The sequence below is a fragment of the Strigops habroptila genome, chromosome 1 (genome assembly GCF_004027225.2).
Source record: "Strigops habroptila isolate Jane chromosome 1, bStrHab1.2.pri, whole genome shotgun sequence".
Lineage (NCBI taxonomy): Eukaryota > Metazoa > Chordata > Aves > Psittaciformes > Psittacidae > Strigops > Strigops habroptila.
The window spans coordinates 35352272-35359922 of NC_044277.2; the positions used below are offsets into that span (position 1 = coordinate 35352272).

Sequence of the window (7651 nt, forward strand, 5' to 3'; positions counted from 1 at the left end):
GGTTTGGCCCAGTCAGGAGCAACCTGAAATGTGTAGTGCTGCTCTGCTTGTGCAACTGCCTTTTCAAGCACATCTTGTGCTGCTGGTGAAGTTCTGCAGTTTCTTGCCACCTTGTGCACAAAAATGGCCAAAAAAGTAGAGCTGATTTGGAGTTCTTCTGAATTAATAGAGTGCTAGAACAGAAGTTAATGAAGTTCATAACAATTGAATCCCTCATTTTTTGAGTATACCTATTTTCATATTTGGGATATCCTGGTTTGAGAGCCCCTTCTGGGGGTGTATAGATCTATATACACATGAATTTTTTTTCACAATATTAAAACAAATCAGCTTCTTTTTTTTTTTTTTTTCCTTATTATTATAATTTTGCATTAAATAATTTTCTCCTTTTTTTCACAGTCATGAGAAAAACCATCCTGGGATGTATTTCTAGGAAAACAGTCAAAAGTTGGTAAGTCAAACGCTCTGTTACTGCACCAGACAGAGGGGAAGTAGTGGAAGGAGAAGCCTCTGATGGTGCCATTTATTAAAAGAAAAGTAACTCAAAACCTCACAACATAGCAAATTAACTGTTAGGTACAACTGGCTTAATGATGGTATCTGTACTGTGGTCTGGACCAAAAAACCCCAACACACTCTGTTTGTCCTTCTGTGGTTACTTCTGAAGCACTTCAGTATTGTCACATCCCCCTGGCTTTGCTGTTTTCATTACTCCTGACAGAACGTTTGGGTAAATGCAAGAAGAGAGAGGGGATAGTATAGCTGTTTGACAGCTCTAATTATGAATATTTAAGAGCTGCTTAAATGCGCTCTCTTTTATCACCTAATTTCCTATCAATGACAGCACTGGAAGCACTTGTCTCATTTTTCAAATCAAAGCTTCCTCAAGCAAAATGCTTGGAGACTGAATAGCTTATGCATTCTATTAATCACAGAGGGTGGGAAAAGATCCATCAAGTGCTTCAGATAGTTTGAGGGTGCTCCATCCTTGTAGAGCTTTCACTTCCCATTTCTCACAGATGAGTGCATTTGCCTCCTGTGAATGATCTTTGTGATTCTTCCTCATCCAGAAATGGTTTCAGATCTATCTTCCTTCAACAGTATGTCAAATGATGCCTGAATATTTATAAAAAGAGTAAATTCTGATTGGGGTTAGTCATAGATAAGAGGAAAGAGTAGTCATATGTTGTTTTGTTAAAGGAGGATAGCTCTCATTCTGCCTCCAGTGGGTCAAGTTTCATTGAAGAAGTGTTACAGATTAGGTGGAAAAGCGTAACTGCTCCAACTTTGAAATTAACTTTCTTGTTTTGAGCCAGAAACAATATTGTTGCCTGATGTTTATTCTGTGATTACTGTTACTTTCTGTACTTAAGATTGACTTAAGGCCATGACAGCAAAATGATCCCAATTAATTTTATTGGAGTTTTGTTCTTTATGCATAAACTGAAGAGAAGTGTCTTCTCCTTGCTAGGTAACATTAACCAGGCTCTTCTGAACAATTAAATTTAAAGTCTGCAGGATGAGATTAACTGCTGCAGCTGGAGAAGAAGAATATCTTCAAAGATGTGTGGACCATACCTGGTAATAGCTAGGCTTGGCCCTCCACCTCCTGGGGAACTTGTGATGGCTGAACAGTGTGATAACTTCCCCTAGTTTTTGAAGGAGTCTGTGACTGCAGTACTTGTTCCCTCCTGTTTTGTCATTACAACTTGTGAATTTACATTCCATATGTTACTGAAAGATGACATGAAATGAAACCAGTCAATACTTCGCTGAGCAACATCTTGTGGTATTTCCTACTATTCCTAGAGGGGAATATCATTCCTCCTGGTCTCATCAAAATTAGGAAGTTTGGTGGTATAGCACGGAGATCTCCAGACTGGAGATGAGTGGGATACAGCAGAGTGATGTGTTTCTTTGTTAGATAAGAGCGGGGGAGAAAAAGGTTTAGATAGGGAAGCAAAGAGAAGAAGGTTCTCTCTGCTGAAAAGAAATGGTTTGGAAAATGAAGAGCAGGTTCAAAACTCCTTCATGTACATTGACACGGCTGGATAAAAATGTCCATGAGCTCAGAACTGCCTAGTCCCACAACTCCCACTAAAATGAGTAAGATCTGCATCCAGTCACCTAAGAATGAACCTCTTACCAAAGACACCCACAGCTGAAAATTTTGGATTTTTGTTTTCATGAAGTGTTGTTTTACATCCTATATTTAGTCTGCATCTTCTTGGGTCTAAACTTAGAAATATTTTGGTCCAGCTGCTAAGCTAGAGGGAGCTACTGAAAAATAAGGCTGCAAACCTTTTATATAGAGTTCTGCTATTGTTTTGAACACTTACACTATTGATTATACTTCTAGTTTTCCAGAAAAATCACATTTTGCCCTCTGAATGATTGTTTTAATTTGCTTCTGACGCGCGGTCAGTTTTCATAACACAACAATTTGTTTCTCACCTTTTCTCACTGTTTAAGGGAAAATCTGTGTACCATTTTATACTCACATTACTGTGTGCATTGTTGTTAATACATTCCTTCAGATTGTCTTTAAAAACACCTTGAAACAGAGCTACAGCTTTAATTATGTAAGGCTTTTGTTGTTTTTGTTGAGGAAAGGAAGACCAGCTAACAAAGAAAAACAGGATGCCGTTTGTTGGAAGGACAAACTATGTCCTGAAACAACTACTGGGATTGTGGATTTCCCGCTGAGTGACAGGTGAGACTTGAAAGAGGGCAGGTTGCAGCCAAATACTGAATTTGGCCTCAAAGAGAGGAGACAATCCTAACTGCACTTTATGGATTGACAGAAATTAATAGAGACCCTGTGCATTTGGCTGTGAGGGAGAGTATGAGTCTGCTTTCATTTTTCAGTCAAAATTATTAGTTTTTGTTAATTGAAATGATTAGCACCCAAGGCATATTCACTGTGCTGTTCAGCCCAGTGTAAATGAGCTCACCAAATCATGCGCTTTGCACAGAGTTTAAAGTGGGTCAGAAACAAATGGAATCATTGACCTTTTCCAGTAGTTTTCCCCTGGGCAAAGCAGAATGTGCTGTGTGCCCGAGTAATCTATTTACTTTTTACAAGGTTCTCTCTTCTGCAGGCGTTTTTAGCAGTCTCCAGACTTTGGTGCCTGAGTCCTGCTGGCCACAGCTCGTGAGGCAGCGTTGGAGCGCTTGGATAACCTTATTGACACAATGCAACTGGCACTCCTCCACACCCAGTGAGTGAAATAAGCATGGGTCCACAGAACAGCTGAGGTGGGAAGGCACCTCTGCAAGTCATCTAGTCTGATTCCTGGCTCAAGAAGGGCCACTTAGACCACATTGCCCAGGACCATGTCCAGGTGGCTTTTTAGTATCTCCAAGGATGGAGACTCCACAACCTCCCTGGGCAACCTGTGCCAGTGCTTGGTCATCCTCACAGTGAGTGTTTCCTGATGTTCAAAGGGAACCTGCCCTGTTTCACTTTGTGCCCATTGCCTCTTGTCCTGGCACTGGCACCACTGAAAAGAGCCTGGCTCCATCCTTGTTCTGCCCTCCACCTTTACGTCAATCCATGCCAAAAGACAGTTGCCGTATTAATCACCTTCACAAACTTCCAGGCCTGATTAGTGGGGTTGTATGAAGCAGGGAGCAGGAAGAAATATTTCAATAGGCTTTTGATGAGTTGATGTATAAAGAAGCAAATGAATTATGTAATTTTTACGCATTTTTCACTGGAATCCATAGTTACTTGGGGTATAAGAACAAGAACAAAGAACTTTGATACCACAACTCTCTGTGCCAATTAATGTTTGTGGTTTATATCAGGCAGCCAATTGATGAAATAAATAATAGCTGTTGCAGAAACTGAAGTGCTGATTTCTCCTCTCTCAGATGAGTGCTCTACACATCTGATTAGATGCTCTCATGTATTCTTTCTGTCTACGGTTTCTTCTCTCTGCCTTCGGAGAGGGCTCTGGAGGAGTGGTATGTAGGGCTTAGAGCAGGTCACTGAGCCCAGGTCTCCTACCTGCTGACTGAGTGTTGCTTCGACTAAATTACTGGATTAAAATGAGGAAACTGGTCCTCTTTACTGTTTTTGTGTGGGCCTTTATGTATTAGGGCACATGCAGTTTTGCTGCTTCAGTCATTCAAGTGCTGCAGACAAAACAGAGAGCTTCTACAAAGATCCTGAGAGGGTGCAGACAGAAGCTGAGGAGCTAGGAGTTAGTATTGCCAGAGCTGGGGTACTTCTGAGAAGACACAGGTGCAGAATTTTACACTATAGGTGTACGTGCAGTGTAGCTGCCCTCACTGTTAGTCAGTCCTTGCACTAGGAACTTGTACTAGGCTGTAGACTTTAATCAGTATCCCTTGCACAGCCACATCTCTAAAAACAAAGAGTGGGGGACATCTCATTAACTTTAGCTGGTTATTAAATAGCTATATTCTCTCATCAATCATCTAGGTTGCTCTATCCAGAGGGAGGAAGGCACCTCTAAAGAGAGATTTGTTCAACTTACCTAAATGAGCTGAACTGCCTCTGGAGCTGCTTCTCTCTCAGCACTGCTGGCAAAGGGAGTCCAGGAAGTTAGCTCAGGCAGGACCCTTGGAGTGGGATTTAGCTGCAGATTACAACTAGGTGTCTACAAGTAGGCTTCTCCATGGTGTGGACTGGTGTCTAAATTCATGTATATAGACACTGAAATTCCTGAGAGAATCTAAGACACTTACTCAGGGCTGGCAGATAGGCCATAGGAGGCACCAGCCCTTCTGAAGCAGCAGCTGGAGGTCAGGAGGGGTATACTAGGGCATGCCAAAGGCACAAAATACCTATCCTTGGACAGAGAAATCAAGCCCCTATTCAGTGCAGGTAATGAAGCTTGCTGCCAGGGACCTGTGCAAATCCCTCTGGCTCAGTGGGGTGCTGCTCGTCCTTCACTTGGGAGCTCTTTTGCTTGGTCTCTAACAGAGCTGCTGTGCAGGGGTGCCCCTGCCTGGCCTCGCAGCTTCCTGACCAAGGCTCCTTGATTTGCCTTTCTGGCCTGGCCTTAGGTCTGCCTTATCACTACAGATTCACAGGGCTTTGAGCTAATTCTGCTCAGCTCTCCTTGCCTGGATGCTCCAGGAGTGTCCAGTGTCAGTGAGGCCATAGCCTTGCCTGCCCCGCTGCCACCCTCAGCTCCCAGCTCCCCTTCCAAAGCAGAGCCACTCCTTCTGCTCTCTGAAACTCAAGGTAGTAATTTAGCCCACCAGAAAGTAAACAGCTTCTGTCTGGGCAGCTCTTTACCTCCCCTGACTGTATTGACTAGAGCTCCACTGACAATGATGGGAGCTTAGACACTTGTCTCCCATGGCAACATCTGTCATAGCTAAATTTAGATGCTTAAACTGAAGAAGAATTTCACTTTTATGACATAGACAGTCAGGGCTCAGTTCAGTTTCCCTGGAATAGGCATTCAGAGATGGCCCAGCCCATGGCAAGGTTGGGAGGTGTACTGCAGGAGTGGTGGGAAATCTTTGTCTTGCTGGAGCAGCTCTGGAGGCCAGGTGGCAGAGCCTAAGGGACCTCATGTGGCACCAGGCGCTCATGTTCGGGCAGCTGGATTCTGCTCTTAAAACCAGTTGACATGAATGTCCCACAAAGGGCCTGAACCTTTTGCCTTGAACCCGTATGTTTTTCTGTGCGAACTGAACATAAAATGCCATTGTACACCCTGCTGCAGGTCAAAGTCAGACCAGCTGTGTGGGGCCAAGCAGTGGGGCACCAGCCAGGGACCCACCATCCCAGTGGAGGATCCTCAGCTCGCGGACAGTTCGAGGCTGGGATGGGATGTCAGTCCATGGGAGAGGATTAGGATCAGCCCAGTGAGGGGAACAGGGGTCAGGCACAGCCTAGGATGGCCAGGTTTGGTTCTGGCCATGTCGTCCTATGGGCACAGGGATGGTGCATGCCTCATCTCCACCAGTGCTGTGCTGCTGTGAGCCTGATGGCCAGTTCCTGGAGTAGGGGATGCACTTGGGGTCCTGCTACTGTCACTGTGGCTCCTTGTAGCTCTACAGCTCCTTCCCCAACCACCAGTGTGTGCCCCCTTTAAAACATCTGAGAAGCAAATATCTGCCTCTAAAATGCACCTGCCGCTCCTTTTGAAATCAGTAAAGATCAGAGCAGATTCTAGAATGTTCTTTCTCAAATGATAAAGGGACTTCGTGTGACCTTGCTTCAGATATACCTTTTTGTTGTTGACATAAGTGACAGAAAGTTATAAGGACATGGAATTGTTTTATGCCTTCTGTGTGTGTAAAGCAGTGCATAAAATCTGAATTCTGCTACATGGCAATTTCTGTTTTTATATGCAGAAGGAGTGCAAAACCCACCATCAGGCCGAATAACTTCTTATTGCACGTTTCTACATCATTACTGAGGTTTTGCAACAGTTCTCTGTATGAAGATGTTCCTAAAATAACTGTATGGTTCCTGCATCTTATCCATAGCTGTATCAGGGGATGTGTAGGAGGTGTCAACAAAGCCACTAGGTGAATTTGAATATCTAATTAGTATAGTGGGAGCTTTGTTAATTATTTGCAAGAATGTAACTATTCTAAAATGTGTTTAAGATACAGCTTCCATGTTTAATTCTTGTTATGCTCTTCTATTGTAGACAAAATTATGGCACTGAGGAAATTACCAGGACACCCACCAAAGGCACTTGCTCACCCATGAGTGGATCATTTTCTCATTCTTGTATGTAAAACAAAATGTTGCTTTTACTTTTATATTGAAACATTTCCTCTACCTCATAATTCTGCTATCCTTCTGCTTCTTGGAAAGGAAAATAAAAGAATTCTTCAATATAATTAAACAAATAAGACGAATACAAATATTTGGGTATTTGGACAGGAGATCATTTCAGTATTTTATGTAGGTGTATAAACCTTAAGCTGTATTTGGAGTGGAGTGTCTTTCAGTTTTCCTTCAAGATGTAGGTTCTGAAAGGTAGCCTGACCTTTAGCTCTTTTTCAGACTAGGGCAGTTATGGTAACAGCCAATTTTGTAAGAAAGACAAGTTCGTTTTTGTGGTTTTAGGTCAGCAAAGAAAGTGATAAAAAATTTCATAGTTAACTTTTCCGAATGAATGGATTTTTGAGTAAACAATTCAGCTATACTAGGATTTGTCCTATTTTTTAGTAGTTTTTATAGAATTTTCCTTACTGAATATATTGCAATATCTTTTGAATTTACTTAACTCTAATTGCACCAAATCTGGTCTTCAAAAGTGATCTATGTTAGTGTTTTCTGCTGGGGAGTTGTGGAAGAGACTGTTTTTGATTCTTTCATCTGTTTGTTTGTTTGTTTTTCATAACTGCTAGCTTAAGTAGGACTTTTCCATGTTGATACTTTCTCCAGTTTGGGCGTGAGACTTCATTTAGGCTTGATTGGCTCCATATTTTCAATAAGGTCTTGCACCAGCTTACAAAAGAGGATTTGTGAGACAGCAGTAGGTGAAATGCATGAAGTGTTAGAGCCAAGGAAAAGCAGGGGAACCTTCAGCTTTTGGGATGATGGCCATGTGAGGGAAGTGAGTAGGCAGAAGAGAAATGTAACTGTGCACAGAGCAGGGTTCAGATTTAAATATGACATTTCACTGGCTGTAATAAAAAATATTAC

At 42.5% G+C, this 7651-nt stretch overlaps 1 long non-coding RNA gene across 1 annotated transcript; it reads left to right on the forward strand.

Annotated features, from left to right (window-relative positions):
* The first annotated feature begins 2613 nt into the window (after nucleotides 1-2613).
* Nucleotides 2614-6731, forward strand: LOC115617171. Its single transcript, XR_003994527.1, has 3 exons — nucleotides 2614-2713; nucleotides 3102-3221; nucleotides 6645-6731. It is a non-coding gene; the product is annotated as an uncharacterized LOC115617171 (long non-coding RNA).
* The last annotated feature ends 920 nt before the right edge of the window (nucleotides 6732-7651 follow it).